Source organism: Canis lupus, chromosome 9 (genome assembly GCF_003254725.2).
Source record: "Canis lupus dingo isolate Sandy chromosome 9, ASM325472v2, whole genome shotgun sequence".
Classification (NCBI taxonomy): Eukaryota; Metazoa; Chordata; class Mammalia; order Carnivora; family Canidae; genus Canis; species Canis lupus.
Window position 1 is genome coordinate 10,695,114 of NC_064251.1, and position 21,589 is coordinate 10,716,702.

General features: G+C 45.1%; 1 protein-coding gene and 1 long non-coding RNA gene across 7 annotated transcripts in view; one reads left to right on the forward strand and one right to left on the reverse strand.

Annotated features, from left to right (window-relative positions):
* Positions 1–21,589, reverse strand: part of MAP2K6 (mitogen-activated protein kinase kinase 6) — a 121,488-nt gene that overhangs the window by 75,885 nt on the left and 24,014 nt on the right. The window lies entirely within an intron of this gene.
* LOC112652878 (uncharacterized) lies at positions 950–20,020 on the forward strand. 5 transcript variants are annotated; one of them, XR_004818627.2, is made up of 7 exons: positions 1,015–1,395; positions 3,782–4,049; positions 8,041–8,268; positions 9,557–10,003; positions 12,486–12,621; positions 19,327–19,500; positions 19,593–20,020. It is a non-coding gene; the product is annotated as an uncharacterized LOC112652878 (long non-coding RNA). The 5 variants fall into 5 exon arrangements; XR_007412842.1 differs by lacking the exons at positions 12,486–12,621; positions 19,327–19,500; positions 19,593–20,020 and adding exons at positions 1,729–2,004; positions 7,576–7,690 and having other exon boundaries at positions 1,005–1,395; positions 9,557–10,445; XR_004818628.2 differs by lacking the exons at positions 19,327–19,500; positions 19,593–20,020 and adding an exon at positions 16,617–17,587 and having other exon boundaries at positions 1,018–1,395.

The following is a 21,589-nucleotide window of genomic DNA, read 5'->3' on the forward strand; positions in this document are numbered from 1 at the left end:
GGGATAAATGCTAAACCAGATGGAATGAGGGACAAAGGAGTAGTCCAAGAGTGCCCTGGGCAAATCAGAGTGCCTGCTGTCTAACTACTGAGCTCTACTAACTCATCAACCCCCATAACAGGAAGCAGATGTCAGAAGAAACTACCACAAGGAAGCTTCAAACATGTGCGAGAGAGATCACCTCTGGGATGGGTAATTAAGAAAGCTTTTTTTTTTTTTTTGCCCTTTATTATAAGAAATTTTAAACGTACACAAAGGAGAACAATCCAACGAGCCCCTATGTGCCTATCACCCTTCTTTAAAAATTATCAATTCTTGACCAGTTTTGCTTCATCTATGCCCCCCGCCCCTACTTCTTTAAAGGGAATCCCAGACATCTTATAATTGCTTCTGTATGTTGTTCCACATGTACTCCTGGATATAAGGGAAAACTCTACCCATGAAATATCTCTCGAGCTAATTCTTATAGACATGACTTCCTAAAGGCAGATATGGAGAAAAGAGCAGGCTAAGGGCAAGGGGAAGGAAAGCAGGAAGCAAAAACGCACAGAGGTGGGGAAACGTGCAGGACACCAGGACAGTCTAAGTGGACGGCCAGGTGGCATGAAGGACAACAGTTCTGGAAGGGCCCAGAAATCAGGACTCGACCGTGCAGGGCCACGTACGCAGGGCAAAACCATCCATGGCAGATAGACACGAAGAAGACGAAACTGTGGTTCAGAGTAGTTGAGAAATGTTAACCAAAGCCATAAAAATAATATGGGTCAGAAATTGGATTCCAACCTAAAGTGCTTTAGACTGCTGGTCTAGAATTCACCCCAAGTAAACCACCTTTGTCCTGACCCTTGGTTGGGGGGGGCGGGAAGTAGATGGCTCCATACAGATCCAGCAGCACTCAATAGCACACTGTGTTCTCCCGTCATTTTATGGAAGAACTGCATGTTCTGGAACCCACAAAGACCAGCCAAGCCTCCCTTCACTGCTGGAATGTGCTTGCCACCCCCGTCAGCTGACCAGAGTCCATGCCCCGCCGGAGGAGATGCTAACCTGCTCCCTGCCGGCTGAGGCCGAGGCCTCGGGGACCTCTCTGGCCCCTGGTACTCAAAGCCTGCCTGTTAGGGATTCTGCGGGGTGTGTGCCCAGGCGTGTGAGGGAAAGCACGAGAGCCCCAGAGGGAAACCAGCGTTACGCTTGCACTTGCACGTTCCAATCCCCAAAGGGTGTGATTCATCCCAAACGCGAGCTGAAAACCTTACTAATTTCACCTTCCTGTCCAAACTGCCTCCTTTTCCAGACTTCTACCCCTTCTACATTCCGACGACAACCGACATCGTGTTTTCTGCAAAAAGAAAAGCAAGCTGACTGCCAACCATGGAGGGAAAGTTCTGGAAAGTGGTAGGTACACAGCTGCTTTGTTTTCTTTGTGTGTGTGTGTGTGTGTGTGTGTGTGTGTGTGTGTGTAATGCGTGATCACCGATTAAAATGGAATCTTGCTGCTGGCCTGGGCCCCTTCCTGACTCCTAGGAGGCTGGGGAGCTGGACGGCAGTTTGTCCTCCCCTCTCTATCGGAGTTAGGGCTGGGGACAAGGACGCCGAGGCCTCGGGTGACCTCCGCTGGGCCAGGGCGCCTGCGGGAGCTGCATCCAGTCCCCGGGAGGGCCTTGGAGATAGCCCCAGAGGCCAGGGGGGCCCGGCGCCCCGCTCAGCAGCCTGCTTTCCCCAAAGCAGCTCTCCCCAGAACAAAAAGCACCCTGTCAAGCACCATAAACAGTCAGGAAAACAGGCCTCCAGACAAAGCGAGACTATTCAGCGGCCCCCGAGCCACCTCTTGCACCCGTCGGGCTCGTTGACCCAACAGCTCACGCAGCGTCGGCTGCAAAACTCTGGAAGCAAAGAGCTGTCTGCAGAAGGAGGAAGGGAGCAAGACAAGGGGGCAGCCGCTGACGGCCCTCAGGCTTTCTGGTTCGCCGTGACCACGGGCTGCTGGCCCTGCTGGCGATGCAGGTAAGCGGAGGAACCGTGTCACTTGGGGAGCCGAGGGCACAACAGGGAGGCTGCCACCTGCCCCCGCTCCGGGAGCCTCAAGAGCCCCCTCCCCATCACTGCAAGAGCTGTGGTCCCGAGGGCCGCAGATCTGCTCCGAGTTACTCCGGGAGGCCAAAGAGTAAGGGATGCGCCAGTTCTGTTACTACGAAAAGGACTTTTCTTAGGACCAGTTGGGAAGGGTTTGACAACTGCACCAGGGAGGCCTTCTTCCTCCTTCTCTGGGCAGCCAGCCCTTCCAGGGGGCCCCCCCAAGCCCTCCAAGTCAAAGGCGAACTTGACCTGAGATTGTCTTCAGCCTATGCATCCCCCACCCCCCCGGCCCTCTCACCTGTGGAGTTGTCGAGCTTTCTACGACTCCAGTGACTTCTCCATACAGAACCTCAGTCTGTCACCCCTTGGCTAGGCCTTGCGCTCTTTTCCTTACAGACACCCCATCTTTCAGGATTGCGTTTCTCCAACGTGTGGTCCCCTTCGTTGTCACAGATGCCCACTGGCCACATTAAAATCCAGACTTGTGGGGGCCCCTGGTGGCTCAGTGGTTGAGCATCTACTTTCAGCTCAGGTTGTGACCCCAGGGTCCTGGGATCGAGTCCTGCATCGGGCTCCCCGCAGGGAGCCTGCTTCTCCCTCTGCCTATGTCTCTGCCTCTGTCTGTGTCTCTCATGAAGAAATAAAACCTTAAAAAAAAAAAACAACCTCCAAACTTGTGCTCCCCTTGCTCCCTCTACTTCCTCCGTCAGTACAACCTCCTCCATCAAGACACCCCCCCCAGGATGCCTGGTGATCTCCGGGTGCTGCTCACAGGGCCACAGTGCCTGAATCCCTCTGCATCCGCCCTCCTAGTGCTGCAACAGCTCCAACTGGAGGCACCCGTTCACCTTTCAAGATTCAGCTCCATCAAGATCCCTCCTCTGCTGAGTCTCCGCTTGCTCCCCACACACCCCATCTTTGATGCTCCCTCCGCAGCAATTGCACCCTCTCCCCTTCCCTGTGTACTTAGCAAATTGTTTTATTTCTGGGATGACAAGACTGACTGCCCCATGCTAAACCGCTAAACCGTTAGCATCGTAAAGGCAAAGGGCCATGTCTGCTTCATTCTTCTCTTGCCAGAGCCTAATAATGTACCGCCTGGAATGTGTTTGCTTGCTGGATCTGTAAAAAAAAGAGAAGGAAAAAAAAGGGAAAGGAGGGAGACAGAAGGAGGGAGAAAAGTTTCTGTGCTTTTTTTTTTTTTTTTTTTTAAGAAGGATGTCCAGCATGGTGCATTCTTACTCTATGTCCTTTTGAGTACTTCCCTTTCCACTGAATGTTTAAAGGTTGAATTTACAGGTTCTTGAAGAGAAGATAATGGCTTATTTTGTTGCTCTGATTATGGGTTCATTCTATAAAACAAGGGAAAATTGTAGCCAAAAGCAACTACAGAATGCTACACAATGTAAGACTAATATTAGCAATGATTTATCTGAAGAAATTTGGTAATGTAATGAATCAGGAATTAAAATCACTAGCTTTGTGCTAAAAACAATTTTTTTTTTTTGCAGTAAACTTGAATTTGTCAAATGTGTTTTTAAGTGTAAAAACCTTCAGTGACTGACTGCTTTCCTACCCCAGGGGTTGGCAAGTAAAGAGAGAGTAGGGTCCAACTTCTCCCTGGCTTAGAGGCTGACATTCATGCTCAGCTCTGCACACCAGCAAAGCAGGTTAAAACCATAATTCGTGATTTTTTTTTTTACAGGATTGCGAACCTCTAAGAGATATTCTAAAGTACTCAAAAGGTCAGTGAATATGAAAATAAAGAAGTCCCTAGTGATTTTTGTGAGAAGAGCTTCAGTGACGTATCGGAGGGAGAAGCCAGACAGCAAGAGATGAGCGGCCACGGGGACGATGGAGAAAACCAAGGCACTGGCAACACACTATGAACTTGAAAGGAGTGACGCAGGCAGAGAAGTGGGGCAATTACTAGAAAGGGAAACGCAGAGACACTGTGCATTTCTCAATGCGAGGTAAAGGACTCTTCCGATAGTGGGACGCGGGCCAGGGCCAGATCTGGGGACAGCAGGAGAACAACTCTGTTAACAGAAATGGGGAAACTAGAAAGGGCCACAGACATGGACCTCAATAGAGTTGACACTAACCGTGAGGACAGATCCGCTAAGTCCAAAGCTTTGGGGGAAATCAGAGACGATGAAATAGTAAGAAATTCCCTAGGATGTGGTTCTCAGATTTCAGGGTGATAGAAATGTCCCGGGGTATTTGTTTAAAAGGCAGTGGCCCAACCTGCCTGGCATTCTGGTTCAATAGGTCTAGGGCAGATCCTATGATTGTGCATTTAAGGAAAGAAAGGAGGAAGGAAGGAAGGAAGGAAGGAAGGAAGGAAGGAAGGAAGGAAGTCAGTTATTTGGGAGGGGAAGAGAGAGGGAGAGAAGGAGGAAGAGAGCTCCAATTTTTTGTATAAGAACCCCCCAAATTGAGGGTGAATGTGTTACAGATACTAATGGGCCATAGGGTGACATGAGCCTAGGGCAACACTTCTCAAGCTTAACTTGCCTACCAATCTTCTGGGGATGTTGGTAGAACACAGATTTGGTGCAGCAGATCTGTGGTAAGATGGAAGATCCTGCCATTTCTAGTGAGCTCTCTGATGATGCCAGGCTGCTGGGGTGCAGGTCCAGGGACCATACTTGAAATTGCAAGACCCGGGATCCCTGGGTGGCGCAGCGGTTTGGCGCCTGCCTTTGGCCCAGGGTGCGATCCTGGAGACCCGGGATCGAGTCCCACGTCGGGCTCCCGGTGCATGGAGCCTGCTTCTCCCTCTGCCTGTGTCTCTGCCTCTCTCTCTCTCTCTCTCTCTGTGACTATCATAAATAAAAAAAAAATTTTTTTTAAATTAAAAAAAAAAAAAAGAAATTGCAAGACCCCAGCAAAGGATGGATACACTTTAAAAGAGAGGATTCTCCTATGAAAATCCTGAGTTGGGTTCCTTCATTTATTTAAGCATTCATGCAGAACACCTACTGCAAGCCAAACATTTTCCAGATAAATACCACCCAACATGGGCGGGGGGGGGGATAAACACGTCAATGGGGTAAGACAGGAAAAACCCTATATTAGTGCTCAGTAATAGGAGCCCTTCCTTAAATGTTTGTTGTCCTGCACAAAGGTAATCAGAGGCTGAGTAGGGAGTCATAACCTCACGCTCTAAGTCCCCAAGCTGCAGACTTCAACGGAAGAAGCCACCATGACAGAAAGGTACCAAGGTCTCTCACAAGGAAAAGAACATTTGAACCAGGTCCAAAAGGACAGGTGTATATATCCAGGCAGAGAAAGGAAAAGGAGGATGTTGTAAAAGGAGAATGGGAGGAGCAGCATGTGCAGGGGTGTGGATTGTGAAAGGGTTCCATGTGGGTGGCCCATAAAGCAGGTCAGGCAGGGCTTCCAAGCTAAGAAGCTGGCTTTTATTGTGGTGGCCAAGAGGAAGCTGCAGGAGCCACCTTGAAGCAGGAGAATGATGATAGATGTTTTGTAGGAAGATACTTGGCAGCAGCATAGGAGACGTATTTGAAGTGACTGGTGATAAAATACACAGGGGCAAGGTGAGTAAGAGTGCCCATAACAAGCAGTGAGCTAAGATGAAGAGAGAAGGCCAGGCAGGAGAGACATCTCTGGTAGAAAGAGCAGGATTTAATGGTAAGGAACCATGGGGAAAAATAGTTTGGGTAAAAAAAAAAAAAAAAATAGTTTGGGTATTACCCGAGACTCCTAGATCTCATTGAGAAAAACCATTGGTCCAACCAAGCAGATCTCTATAAACATGGAAAGCAACTCCTCACACTCAAATTACCAATCTCTACCTTAGGAAAGTCCTAGATGTGTAGGGCACAGCTGACCAAACCTTAATGGGCTTAAAGATCAGATGATCACAACAGATAAAGTTAATTCAAGCCAATTTCTAGAATCAATGTTTTTCAAGGTTTAAGGCAGAAAGTTGCCTTAGTCTAAAATAATAAGGTTCAACATAAATGCTAGGCCATCCCTAACCAAGCTCCTCCCCTGTAAAAGAACAGAGGAGACATCTCAAAAGCCAGGTACTATTTTCCCCATAAAGAGATCTAAAGTATAGGTATTCCCCCAGGCGAAGCCAGAGGCAGGTTCCAAGAAGGTCCACTAAATAGGGTGACTAACTCATTCCGGTTTGCCCCGGACATTCCGGGTTTTAAAAGTGGAAGTCCAGGATCCCAGGAACCCACTCACTGCCAGGCAGAGGGTCTGTAGGGTTGGTCATCCTCTAACTAACAAAGATCTCAATAATACCTTTTCTAGTCCATGTTAGGGAAAGAAGAACAAAGGAACCGTTAAGGTAGGAATTTCCAGGTACATTGTATAAATATTCATTTAACTTTCCCAATATTCCCAGGAGACCCATTTTACAGATAGGTAAACTGAGAATCAGGCAGCTAAATGATTTATGAGGCTAACTAACAGCTAGTCAAAAGGGAAAGCCTTCAAGAATCCCATAATACATCTCACCTTGAGTATGGAACCTTGTAATCCTCAAGTGAATGTTTGGTAAGCAAAACAGTTCAGCAGTCCCAAAAGGAAATTTGAGGCAGGCCAAGAGTTAGAAGTCCATTTAGCAAACTCCACGCCTCTAGTTTGCTGCATCCCAAGATCAAAGAGTCTACCATCATACTAAGATAATTAAGGGTTCTCTCTCTTTACGTATATTTCACTTGGGGCGACAAATATGTGTCCATATAACTGATTACTACTGTTATCAAAATATATTTTTTTATCATTAACAGCAATTTCAAACACTGGAATCTTCCCGACCTCAACCCCATCATTTTCTGTGGTGACACTATCCCTTAACTGCTCTTCTAGAAATCTAAAATCTTAAGTGTGAAATATACATATCCAAATATAATTTTAGTAAGAATAACATTGCCATGATGAAGATGCTTTGAGTCAAAAAAAAAAAAAAAGATGCTTTGGGTCCTTTGATCAGTAAGTACACGTTTATACACTCATATTTATGAAACAGGCAATAGGGACATCAAGTACTCTCTACATACACATGAGTTTTCCCACATTTCCCAGCCCCCTTTGCAGTTAGTCTGGCCAATGGGACGTGTGTCGATGTGACAGGTGCCCCTCTGGTCTAGGGGCTGGTGAAAAGCCCATGTTAGAATCCTTGGTTCTCCCATCTGCCATCAAAATCCACATGTTCTGGATGGCATTGCTGAAGGATGATAGTCTGAGCTTCATCCAACTTTATAGGATATAAAATCAGTGAAATAGCACTTTTTGTTAAGTCACTGAGATACATGAGTTACTTGGTTATCCCGGGACAATTTATCCTAGCTACATTCCATTTTCTCTCTCTCTCTTTTTTCTCAATTATGGAATTCCTTATATGGGTGTTAAGAGAAAAACATCTAAAACTTAAGATAAGGCGAGAAGGTCAACAGCATATCTTTCCATGACATATTACAGTAATGGCTCTCAAAAGTGTGTCACCTAAATCACCAGGTTCAGCGGCATCTCCTGAGATCCTTGTTAGACCTGACAGGAGGTCCCCTTCACAGAGCAGCACAGAATGAGAAACTGAGGCTGAGGCCAGCAATGGCTTCCACAAGCCCTCCAGGTGATTCTAATGCAGGTTTACATGTGGGAACCATCATTCCAGAGCACTAATTGTCTCACCTGCTATTGTCATTTGTATCTATATCTTAGATATACCTAATAACTCCAACAGTTTATCTATAGCCCTCAAGTATACTAACCAGTTTTGTATTCAAACTAGCATTCTTATACCAATGCTTTTGCTCCAGTGTCTATAAATCCTCAGTCTCTTGATTTCTCCCATGAACCAGCTTTGCTGTCCTCATTAACAAGTCATAAAAATACTGCATATATGTTCACTATATATTTTTCACAATTTAGAAATTATACTTTGACAATGGCAGCTTGGATAATCAATGTGAAATCTTCTAGAACTCCAGAGATGAATAAAGCTTGAAAAGGACAAAAGAAAAACGTGTAAAAATGGCATTCGGAGATTCTGCTTGAACCCTGTCTACTTAACCACCACAGAATCTGTTGAAGGATCAACTAGCTTTCGGAGGTTACATTTTTACCTGGATATATCTCACAAAAAAATGGAAACAAGTCAGAGTCATGCAAATATGAGAAGGCTGCCCAAGAATACAAGGACTCAAAGAGGTAATTAGTAAGAGGAGGGGGCAACACCATCTCCGCACAATTAACATTGGGGCCGGGTAATTTTCTACAGTCAGGGGTTGTCCTGTGCTTTGTATAATGTTTGGTAGCATTCCTGACTTCTACCTGCTAGATCCTCGTAGCAACCCCACCCTACTTGTGACAACAAAGAAATGTCCTTAAACATTGCCTGATATACTCTAGGGAGTGACAGCACTCAGTTGAGACTTACTGGGTGAGAGGCAAATTCAAAGGTCAAAAAAAGTCCTTTTGACACTGCAATGATACATCCTATTGCATTTCTATAATGCAATAATCCAATTATGACACACCTTTTCATAGCTCTCATTTTCTGACTCATGCACTCTAACTTCTAGACACCATGGACAAGACTCTAAACTGTGTCAGGAAAGAGAAAGGTGTGGGAGAAGAGAATATGTAATTTAAAAACGTTAGAAAGGAAGGGATGGGATAAACAAGAGTTTAAAAAGAGCAGAAGGTCAAGGATCAGCAACTGGTGTTATGATGTGTTATAACACAACTTCATCAAGTCTCTTCTTCTGGAAGAATAGGAAGAAAGCAGTAAGGCTGTGGAAGGGATAATAACACTCAACCAATATTCCATTTGCTCCCCCATGGTTTCCAGCCTTCCTTCCAGTTGTGTTGGCCCACATGATCAGTTCTGGCCAGGGCAATAGGTCACTTTCACGATGAGCAGCAGGAAACCCAAGAGCTATTCTCTAGACTCCTTCTTTTCCTTGTCTTCTTGGAGACTGAGGAGGTCATGTGATCCAGATGGTGCAAATACTCAACAGTGGAGCCCTCATTCGGGTGGGTCCCTGCATCACCAAGTGGAGTAGAATTCCCTGCCAATTCACTTGAGACACATAGTATGAGCAAGGAATCACATTTTTCTTGTGTTAAGCCACTGAGATTGGGGATTATTTGTTACCGAGTTTACCCTGACTACCATAATGAGAATAACCCCACTCCAATTAAAATTCTACTAAGGTCCTGAGAATTCATATCTCAATTTTTCTTCATCAAAATGTCCATTGCCAAATTACTATGAAATTTATACAAATAGACCACATATGGAACTTAGAGTTGGCTGTCCATCCAATTTGCTAACAAAATCACAGTTTAGCTAAAATAAAAAAATGGGTGGCAACGTGGGCAGGGTTGGTGGACCTCTCCACCAGCCTCAAGAGATGAAACACAACTAGTTATGCCAGGGTCCATGGCCTGGCAAACACCCCTAGATCTAACAATAGTTTTTACATTTTCACAGGGTTAAGGAAAAGATGAATATGGAGCAGAGACCATATATGGCCTACAAGGCCCCAGATACTCACAATCAAGAGACTCTTTACAGAAAAAGTTTGCTAACCCCTAGTCTATGCTAACCACAGCAACCCTTCTGCCAGTCTAGTTTTGAGGGTGAACAAGTAACAGCTTTTGGCTCCAGGTTTGAAATCTGAGAGGAAGTCTGCTGGGACCTACTGGAAAGCTTTTCCTTCCTGATTAATATAATAATAATAGGACCCGGGGGAAAATGCCCCCTTGTCTTCCTGCCTTTTGATGTCGCCATGTTGCATCATAATAGCCATCCTTTGACCAGAAAGAAAAAGTCAAGAGAATCAAGACTCAAAGGGATATCATTTAAAGCCAGAGCATGGTGAAATGACTGAATCGGCCAACCCTGGGATGGTACATTTGCAATATCTTCATAGAGGGGGTAAGAAGCTCCTATTGTTGCAAGCATGGTCGTTGGGCATTCCATTACTCATGGAGGACAGAATCCTATTCTCCTTCCATCACCCCTCAATAAATGAAGCAACTCTTACATCTCCAGTACAGTGGATGCTGAGAAGCTACAGTAGTCCTGAGACACTTGGCTACCAGCTGGGAAACCCCTCAGAACATTGTAGGCTACTCCCCACTCTCCCTCCAAAATACCATGATCCTCTAACTCTCACTTCAGAAAGAAAGCACTAAATCCTTGATACCCAGGCTGGAATATTAAATGCCTGAGCAATTCCAGGGTCACAAGATTAGAATCTTCCATTTGTAAAATGGAAGATGAAAACAAAAACATGATTGTTGTAGGGGAAAAAAAATGCTCTTGGATTCCTCAAAAATGTCACTACTCACAAAATAAAATTATCCCTGTATCTATATTTTCAAATGAATTTTGACCTATCTTGATAAAAGTTCCTTGAATGTGCCCTTTGAATTCCCTACATCTCACAACATTAAACAAAACAAAAAAAAAAAAAATCACCTTTCACTTAATCGATTAGGCCCTTTAAGAAACACCATCAGATTGTGTATGCACTCATGATGATGTTAGAAAGTTATTCCCTCTGGACACAGAACACATATCCTGATCATTTCCTCAGGTAAGAATGGCTTTGGTGGATAATGACTTAATCATTGGAACTTGAAAGCTTTCATCAGGTTCAAAGGCTGCCACCAAACTCGCTGATGGAGAAAGTGCCTCTGGCTAGAAATAGGCACATCAGCCAAGTCACATTAGATTCCTGATATTTCTTTTATTGTTGATACCAAACCACAACAAAGAAGTTTCCACTGTGTCACTAGTACGTTTGTCTGAATATAACCCTTGAAATCTGAAGAATCCAATTTTCATAGTTCAAACCTGCAGGCCAGAAACCGTTACCCCTATACAGGTTACATTTCCCTCTGCATCTAAAGCAAGTGTTGAGGACAATTTTTTTTTTTTCCTTTAAATCCAAGGCTGTGGTTCTGAACCTTGGCTGCACATCTGAGTCCCCAGGGAGCTTTAAAATATAATGATGCCTGGCCCTAACCCTAGAGTTCTGATGAATTGTTCCAAATACAGCCTGGGCAATGGAAACACTAAAAGTCCCCCCAGGTGATCTGAATATACAGTCAAGGTTGAGAATCACTGACCCAAGGTCAATGGTAATATCGAAGAAAACATAATTAAAGAGCTCCACCAAGAGAAAAAAATAACTAAATTGCATTTGCAAACAGCCAAGAGAAGAGAGTAGCAAAGTTTCCTCCCACTATTTAACATTTCCTCCCCAAACCAGAAAATCAGTTATTATAAATCAAACTATTATATGATCAATTATTGCAAATGATTTCATTAATAACAACTTATTAAATATAAAAATTATATGCATATCATTAAAGAAAGGAGAAAGATGGCCAAGAGTAAGAGACCAAGATTAGGGAAAGAAAATAAATGTGTTTGGCCCCTTAGTCATAAATCTTAATTGCACCTCTGCCCTCATATCCATACCTTCCTTAAATAGCATAGCAAAATCTTTTTTTTTTAAGTGCACGGGCTCAAGACTGTAAGCTGAGGTCAGCAAATTAGTGCCCACTGGCCAAATCTGGCCTTGCCACCTGTTCTGGTAAATAAAGTTTTACTGGATACAGGTCGTTCATTGATTTCCATTTCATCTGCCTGCTTTCACACTAGGGCAGAGGGGCAAGAGACCATCTGGCCCATAAAACCGAATATCTGCCCCCTTTCCAAAAAAGTTTTCAACCACTGCTCTAGTCTATCAGCTGGTATCCTAGTACCAGGCATAAATATATCTCCCTTTCATGCTTCTCCCACTAATGCCCATGCCGGAGCTCTGCACGTCTGCTCCCTGCCAACGCCACAGCTCGGCCTGCTTGCCCCCCCGCCCCGCCCCCGAAGGGCACCTGCCGTACCTCCCAGTCACCCTGCTCCCTCCAACCTGCTCGGAGTCCTTCTTCACCTCTGACCAGGATGTCTCAGTGCACCCGGCAGACGGTCACCCACTAACCAGCTTTCAGCCAAAAAAATAAAAATAAATAAAAATAAAAGGGCACCAAGGCTCTCGCCACCTTACTGCAACTGAACGTGCTCCCCGTTAAGAAGCAAACAAAGATGCTTGACATAGTGCTTCTCCACGAGCTGAGTTCCAACCTCCCTAATCAACTTCTGGTTTCTGCCTAATTAAATTTAATGTTCTTCCTCTGCTCGACTACTTTGCTAAAACCTAAGCAATGTGTCTGAACAGCATCCCCTACCACTGTTTTTGCAAAACTTTTAATGATGCCAGCAAAAACCAGAGGTGATGCGAAGAGCCCCCTTATTATATGTGCTTGCTTGTACAATCCCCCCAACCCTGGGGTCCTGGGATCAAGCCCCTTATTATATGTGCTTGCTTGTACCTCTGTGTTTTTCAACACAGAATGAAGCTCTGGTTTACTTTCCTCTTTTGGAAGGAAGATGGAAGGGAAACACATGCGAACCTACTGCTACCTAGAATTAAAACTTGCATAGGAGACAAGCAAGGGCTTTAGTGACTCGATGATATGCATTTGCTGGTAAGATCAAATTTCTTCTCTTCTCTGTAAAATACCGTCTCCACTTCAGCAATCTGGTGCTGCGTTAGGGACTCAATACGCAGATGCCCAGGGAAGGGGCAGAGAAAAATCTCTCCCGTTTCTGTCCTTATTCCAAATATCATTCCTTTCTTCTTAATATTATATCAACCTTGACACTCCCAATGTGAGGGGGCTGGTGACTCTGCTATGGAGGCTGTTCTGTGCTTCATAGGGTGTTTGGTGGCCTCTCTGACCTCTACCCACTAGATGCCAGTAGCACACACACAGACACACAATCCCTGCCAGTTATGACAACAAAAATGTTTCCAGACACAGCCAAAGGTACCCGGGTGGGGGGCAGCCGTGGCACTTAGTGGAGAAGGACTACTACAGGAGGGGAGCTAGCCCCACAGACCCCACCTTCCCACACTTTAGCCCCTCCCTATTGCTACCTCCTTAGTTTATGCCTTCATCATCTCTCTTTCTCTCTCTCTCTTTTTTTTTTTTTAAGATTTTATATATTTATTTATTTCACAGAGAGAGAGTGCACAAGTAGGCAGAGTGGCAGGCAGAGGGAGAGGGAGAAACAGGCTCCCCACTAAGCAAGGAGCCCAATCCAGAGCTCAATCCTAGGACCCTGGGATCATGACCTGAGCCGAAGGCAGACACTTAACCAACTGAGCCACCCAAGTGCCCCCTATGCCTTCATTATCTTTTTTTTAATTTATTTTATTTATTTATTCATGAGAGACACGCAGAGAGAGGCAGAGACAGAGACAGAGGGAGAAGCAGGCTCCCTATTGGGGACCTAATGCGGGACTTGATCCCAGGACCGCAGGATCATGTCCTGAGCTGAAGGCAGACTCTCAACCACTGAGTCACCCAGGCGTCCCTGTCACCTTGAACCTGGAATGCTTTAATACCCTCCCAACTGGTTTTCTTGCCCTCCACCTCCCCCAGAGCTCGTGTATCCTCCAAACAGACACCAAATCACCTTCAGGCTCCACTACTTGCTGAGCCTTCTCCACAAAGTGCTCTCAGATGAACAGAGCCACTTCACCATGGTTATGCCCCCCTCCACAGGGACAGCCTCTATCCTGACGCACACACACACACACACACACACACACACACCCAGATGCCTCTGGGTTGGTTCTCTCTGATGGGCCATTCCAGCTCCAAAGCACCCCTATGGGATGGGCCTTACAACTGCTTCACTACTTAACTGTGCCTTCTGCCCAGGCCCATTTTCTTTTGCTTGCCTTCAAGTGCTAGTTGCAATAATGCTACCCAGTAAATCTCCAGCATGCAAAGCTCCCTCTCTGGATCTGCTTCCTGAGGGACAGGACCAAAGACACAGAGTTATCTTCCTAAATTACAAATCTGACCATGTGGCTTCCCTGCCAGCCATCCTGCACTGGCTCCCCACCACCTACACTGAGGAATCTTAAAGAATAGTTACCAGGGCACCTGGCTGGCTCAGTGGTTGAGATCAATTATTACAAATGATTTCATTAATCATTTGAGCATCTGACTCTTGGTTTCAGCTCAGGTCATGATTTCAGGGTCCTAGGATGGAGCCCCGCATTAGGCTCCATCCATGCTCAACCGGGGAGTCTACTTGTACCTCTCCCTCTCCCTCCCCCAATCTGTCTCTCTCCCTCTCTCATATAAATAAATAAAATCTTTAAAAAATCTTTAAAAAAAAAAAGAATAATTATCAGAGTGACATACAAGGGCATCTCCATCACTACAGTATGGTAAAACAGCTCTTTGCAGGACGAGCCCTGATATGTGGGTATTTGCTGATTTCCATGGTGTAAATATTTCCACCACTATCCATTTCAAGCTACCACCAGTTTAACGACCAGCTTACAAAATTACTGGCTATTTAATAGATGGCTGTTATGAACCAGACAGGAGCCAGCTCCAGCATGCTACTGATAACCCCTGACCATTGTTCCCTTTCACTCATTCTTCATTTCAGCCATGACAAATTCTTGCAGTTCTCAGACCACCAGGATGCTTTGAGGTCCTGTGCCCTTACTCATGGTGCTTTCTCTGTCTAGAATATGCTTCCTTTCTCTCTGACTCATGCAAACCTACTCAATGTTCTGGATTCAGCTCAAATAAATTTCTTCCATAAACATTTTCAAGGTTTACCCCACCCCATCCCATTTTACTCAAAGGTTGAATAGAACCCTCTTGCTTTTGTGTCCACAAGTACCAAAAATACTTTCCCATCATAGTGTTCTTATTATATCTGTGTGTTTAGGTATACATGTGTGTGTTTACAAAACTGTACTGTCCAGACTGTAACTCTTCTGAGGGTAGGATCTCATTTATATTTTCCTGGCACATAAGATGCTTGCAAAATATGTTTTTTGAATAAACTAAAATCTGGCTTCACTTCCTGGTTCAACTGTATCATTAAACACAGATCTTAAAGGAGACATCTTAAGGAAAAAATACTCTATTACCCAAATTTAAAGAGTGGGTTTGATCCCTGGTTCCCTATCTCCAGAATGTTACAGAGAGGCAAAGCTTGGGCAAAGGCTGGGCCTGAGCATGACCTCTAAGGCTTCATCTCAAGCCCAGTAGTCTCTGAATGGAACAGAAAGGCACTGGAAACTAGAGCAATCTTTGTAGGCCCAGGGAGATGGCCCAGGTGGACTGAGTGGATACCCCCTGACCAGGCAGCGTGGACATCAACCTTCTCAAAAGCTATGGCCTCAGACTAGGAGTTGCCACCAGGTTCTCACTGTGCTTGAGATTTAAACCAATCTTCACACACTCATTCTTTGCCTACTACTTGAGAAATACTACATCCTTAAAAGAAGAATAGAAGGGGTACCTGAGCAGCTCAGTCAGTTAAACATCACCCTTCAGCTCAGGTCATGATCCTGGGGTCCTGGGATCAAGCCCCAAGTTGGGCCCCCTGTTCAAGCAAGGAATCTGCTCCTCCTCTCCCTCTGCCCCTCCCCTGGCTGCTGCTCCTGCTCTCACTTGCTCTCTCTGTCTTTTTCTTTCTCAAATAAATAAATAAAATTTTTTAAAAAAGAAAAAAGAACAGGGGATGCCTGGGTGGCTCAGCGGCTTGGTGCCTGCCTTTGACCCGGGATCGAGTCCCACATCGGGCTCCCTACATGGAACCTGCTTCTCTCTCTCTGCCTCTCTCTCTGCCTGTGTCTCTGCCTCTCTCTCTCTCTGTATCTCTCATTAATAAATAAATAAAATTTTTTTTAAAAATAAAAATAAAAATAAAAAAGAACAGAAATGATAATCAGCCACTCAGAGGAGTTTGAGGAATAATACTCAGTTTTGCTTTTAGGTCAAAAACAAAAGTACTCCCCCCTCCAAAAAAAAAACACAAAAACAGAAACATAAAAACAAAGAAGAATAATGCAAAGTCATTCAGCACCTGCTTGCTGTATATCAGCTCTGTTCTCAAGGCTTTGTATATATTCACTATATATGTGTGGTTTATATACTACATTATACATATATAAAGTTAGGTATATACATAGTTATGCACGCCATATATTATACATATATAAAGTTAGGTATATAGTTATGCATACTATATATTATACATATATAAACTTATGTATATAAAGTTATGCATACTATATGTCATACATCTATAAAGTTATATATGCACATATGTAAAGTTATGTATATTATGTATATATAAAGTATATTATGTATATATAATTTTATATGTAGTGCTATGGCATATGTTATTATGTTATAGTAGCTTGTTATATAAAACAAATATGAAAAAAAATAAATACAAGTGGGTATGCTATACATTAAAATAATATATAATAACACAATAAAGGTAATAATGTGGTATCTACAAATATAACTCTGGGGTGTGCACATAATATAATGATATATTTAATGTTGTATGTTATATATCATAACACATACAATATATATTGTGATATATAATATTGTGTTATAATACAACAAGTATTGCCCCCATTTTACAGAGTAAGAAACAAGGAGGTTAAGTAATTTGCCTAAAGCTACACAGCTAATATGGGGAAGAGCCAGGATTTGAACTCAGGTCGCCGGACTCCACAATCCTTGTTCTTGATCACGGGAAGAGGAGGAAAAAACAGTCTCCCTTATAATTTTTCACCACTGTCATCAAAGGATTGGCAATGGCCCTTTCAAAGCCTGTAAGCTGGGAGGGCTGGTCCCCGCCCTCGACCTTGGCAAGGGGTGCATGCAGATCACCTGCAACCGTGCCACCCAGCCAGCCCTACCGCACCTACTACCACCTCGGGTGTCAAGGGACGCCTGCTTTGAGCAACTTCCCCATGTGGAAAAGCCACAAACCCCAATGACAGAAGAAACCAGAGGCAAAGAAAAAAAAAAAAGGAAAGGAAGCACCTCCACGGCCAGCAATGAAAACAAACGCTCTGAGCAAGGCTGCAGCGAGCCAAGAGGAGACGCACCACCAGGAGGACATCCGGCCCGCGAACAGTCTGTCCACTGACCAGAAGGAAGGAGCCCTCTGGTTACCTGGGGCGGCTAAAGAAGCAAACCACAGGGGCCCGGAGCAAAGATGTGGCTGAAGAGAAAAGCAAAAGCAAAAGATAATGGCAAATGAAAAGAGTGAAAAGAGCCTTGGCCGCAGTGGTGGCCGCAGCTGGGAGTGGGGCCAGGATGGTGACACTGCCTGTGGCAAGGCCCCAGGCCAGCAAAGGGGGGGGGGGTGGACACTACCCAGGAGTCACCCACCAGGGCTGCGAACACAGACCTTAGCAACCCCTCGTGGGCTTTCCACGCACGTGCTCGTGCTTCTGAATAAAAACATTGACCGGGGCGCCTGGGTGGCTCAGCGGTTGAGCGTCTGCCTTTGGCTCAGGGCGTGATCCCAGGGTCCTGGGATCGAATCCCGCATCCCGCATCCGGCTTCCGCAGAGAGCCTGCTTCTCCCTCTGCCTGCGTCTCTGCCTCTCTCTGTGTGTCTCTCATGAATAAATAAATAAAATCTTAAAAAAAAAATAAAAAGTTAGACTCCATTTAAATGAAAAGAATAAAAGACAGTGCCTTGGGGAAAGACTCTATGGAAAACAGGGTTCTATTAGGACTCAGTGCTCAGAGGGCCCAACTTCAGTTTAAAGAAAAAAAAAAAAAAAACCTCTGAGAACATTTCTCTACCGAGCTAGATAACTGGGCCTTTGCTTGATTTTACAGTGGGGTAAGGAGTCCTGAGACAGAAATTAGAAACAGCCAGACAAATCAGAGGTACGCTGTAACAGTATTTAGGGTGAGTTCCTGGTGGCTGACAGAAAGAACAGGCACTTAAAGATGCCTCCCTGCTGTGGTCCCAGGCTGATAGGGTTCCCTCCCTTCATCCCTGCGCTGAGTCCTCCCTCTGCTGTGTTCCAGACGCAGTCTCTCAATTTCAGGTTAAAAGGGCCCTGTGTGCCAAATGACCTCAACAGTCTGGCCGAGCTGCACTTCCCTGGACTCGGTCCAGGCTCTTGCCCGGCTCCCTGGCTTGGGCCTGTGCTGGGATACGAGACCCTCTGCCTCCGGCTCTCTCTTGCTAGTAACTGATTCATTGATTCATGAACTGATTAACTCTTCATTCATTCATTCATTCACTGACCTTCCGCTGCATGAGCCCCTCCCCACCCCTGCCTGGCCTCTGCTAAGGCTCACCCCTCTGAAGGCCACTCACACCCTTCCTTCCTTCGTATCCTCCCTCTTCTCACCCCTACCTGTTAACCAAACTGCCTTTTGTGTTCATTGCAAATTCCACTTCCCAAACCTGCCTTTGCTTAGGACTCCTTTGTAGGTTGGAAGGGAAGATTACAATAAAACATGAAGTTCTAGGGGCGCCTGGGTGGCTCAGAGGGTTGAACATCTGCCTTCGGCTCAGGTCATGATCCCGGGGTCCTGGGATCCCGTCCTGCACTGGGCTCCACGCAGGAAGCCTGCTTCTCCCTCTGCCTATGTCTCTGCCTCTCTCTATCTCTCATGAATAAGTAAATAAAATCTTAAAAAAAAAACAAACACAACACACGAAGTTCTAGAAATCATGCACATCATCAAATCTGCTAAAGGTATCACATTCAATGACCACCAGAGCAGAATTGACTGAGCCAGGGAAGTCCAGCAACTGTGTGTTCAAACACCCATTCCCCAATAAGCTCCAAACACAGCCACCTTGTAAAAGGGTTGGGAGGCCCTAAGGTGGGCATTACAGGCAGTACTGAAATGCTGCCTGAAAGGTCGTGGGCAAGAAAAGGCCAGTAAACTGAGTGGCTCCGGAGCACCCCGGCTGTTTGTATCCCCAGCCCACTCTTCACTAGCTCTGTCCCCTCAAGGACAATTACTCAGCATCCCCCCCCCCAACCTCTTGCACTTTATTTCCTCACCTGCAAAAGACAGAAAACACCTCCCTAAAAGGTTAGCAGTGAAGGAGTGTTAAGCTAACAGACACAAAAGGTCTGGCACATAGCAAAGACCTTCAAACACTGGTGGAGAAACTGAGGTACAGAGAGTAACTTGGCTCAGCCACTCCTGCTCCTACTGATTTAGCCCCGCGTAACACGATTCTAAATCCCGCAATTCAATCTCTGAGTACTTAGAATCATTTAGGCCTCCCCGTGCGTCACTCCAAAAACTTGTTGACTAACGTAAATCCAAGCTGTATCCTTGTACCCTGTTTTCATTCCCTAGGAGAAGCCTGGAGTTTTGCTGCCCAACAGTCAACTGTCAATTACGGGCCTGATTATGTAAACCTGATATTCTTAGACAAAGGGATGGATCTGCCCTCCCCTATCCCAGTTTCCACTAATCACCAGAAGAGAGTACAGCAACCAACACAGCCAGCACCAAAGGAAGCAGCAGCTGGTAAGACAACATGCTACATACCCAAAATACCTTTGTTGCAGGGTAAAAAATAAACAAAGTCTCTTTCTCGCTCTAAACCCTTAACTCCTTAGGTGTGAAGGTACCCAGCCGATCTCCTCTGCAGCCTGACACCCAGAGTCCAGAGGACTGAAACAACTTTGAAGTAAAGTTGAGATGGATACACTGAAAACTGAAGTTGATAGCATAAGTACCCCAAAATAAGGAAGAGAGACCTTTGTGAGGTTTACGTTTTTCATGCAACAAGTCTCTCATCCAAATCACCACCCTGAGAAACAAAGCAACTGTGTGTGTCCTAGCGACCCAATCATTATGCATAAAAATCAAGAGTTCTTTTATGAACTCTTGGTGGAGCTCAGGCATTTACAGACAATTCATTTGTTACCCCAAGAAAGGGGGGTTCATACAGGGAAATGCCTGTGGTAGGGGGAGAATCCTAAAGAGCAATGAATGGAAGGACCAGGTCCCAGCCTTGGGTTTACCAAAAAGGAGATTGTTGAGTGTCTAAATGAAGGTGGTAGTTTTGGGGGTTTGCCTTTCAGTGAAAGGAGAAAAGTACTTGGTTTACTCCATCGAGTTTTTAGTAAGGATAAAACAAACGTTCATCTATGATTTTTATCTTTGATTCCTAAAAACTGTGCACCCCTCAAGGCAATGTCATGCACACAGAAAACGTCGCTTTTGTTAAATGAGCTAGAATTAGCTCACTGACAGGCCTAGTGAAGGCTGAGCCAGCGCTTTTGCTTTTGAGGTCAGTAAGTAATCTAAGACTCGAGAGTTTTCTCTCCACTGCTTAACTTCCCTCGAGTCGAGTTTCCTTCCTCTATCTCAGAGAGTTGGTAAAATCTTTTCCTGATGCAAAGGCACTTTGATTTTCCCATAAATCCCCAGCTAAAGAAAGTTGGTGGCATGCACACAATGGCCAGCTTAGAGACTGCAGTGGACATTTGTCATACGTTTGGCATCTGAGCCCCCTTCCTATGTTTGGAGTCCTCCACATCATGAGGCAAAGACAGCCACCCATTACAGAAGCCAGGATACTCATTTTTACAGCATCCTCTGTACTAGAACATAAGCCCAGGGTGATCACAGCAGACTTGGAATCAGCCCCTCGTGATGTAGACCGGCAGGGACAGCACATGATCCAATCCAGCACTTGACAATGGTAGTGGCAGCTCCATCCAGTTTGGGGAAGCTTTGTTGGCAGCAGTTCTGATGACAACCACACCCCCTGTCCAGTAGCAGTGGTGCACGCTGTGTATCTGTACCCCTGGTGGGAGCAGTAGTGTCTGCACCAGCCCCCTTTGGTGTATTTTGGGGTTTTGTTCCAGCTCTGTTGACTCTGATTCTAATTCTCTGTGCCTGTGGGACTTTCACGAGCCATCCTAAGTTCTTTCAATGGATTCTTTTCCTGCCAAGATCACCAAGAATCAATTTCTGTACATATATTTTTTAAAGTTTTTTTTTTTTTAAATTTATGAGAGAGAGTGAAAGAGAAAGCACATGAGCAGGGGGAGGAGCAGAGGGAGAGGGAGAAACAAGCTGCCAGCTGAGCAAGGAACTCAACTGGGAGCTTGATCCCAGGACCCTGGGATGACAACCCAAGCTGAAGGCAGACACTTAATCAACTGAGCCACCCAGGTGCCCCAATTTCTGTACATTTTGACAACAAAATTCTCTTATCAGTTCAGAGATCATCCTCAAGGCCAAGAGATCAACCAAGACCAGCAGAGCACCCTACTTCAACCAGAAATTTCCAGATGATGTGCCACTAAACCTCATGACCCTATCAACCTTTCTATTCACAAAGTACATCACATAGCAAGCACAGGGGCAGAAAAGAAAAGGGGGTTGCGGGAGCCTGAAAATAAGCACACTGTAGTACACTGGTACAGAATGACAAATCTAGAAGGTTGGATTATCTAAAAATATTTTAGGACCAACTCTACTCTGAAATTTTATAAAGAAGTAGAATGAGGTACCAGGATCAGAGCATGGACTTTTGAGACCAAAAAAAAAATTTCTAAAAAAAAAAAAAAAAAAAAAATTTCTTTGAGGGGTGCCTGGGTGG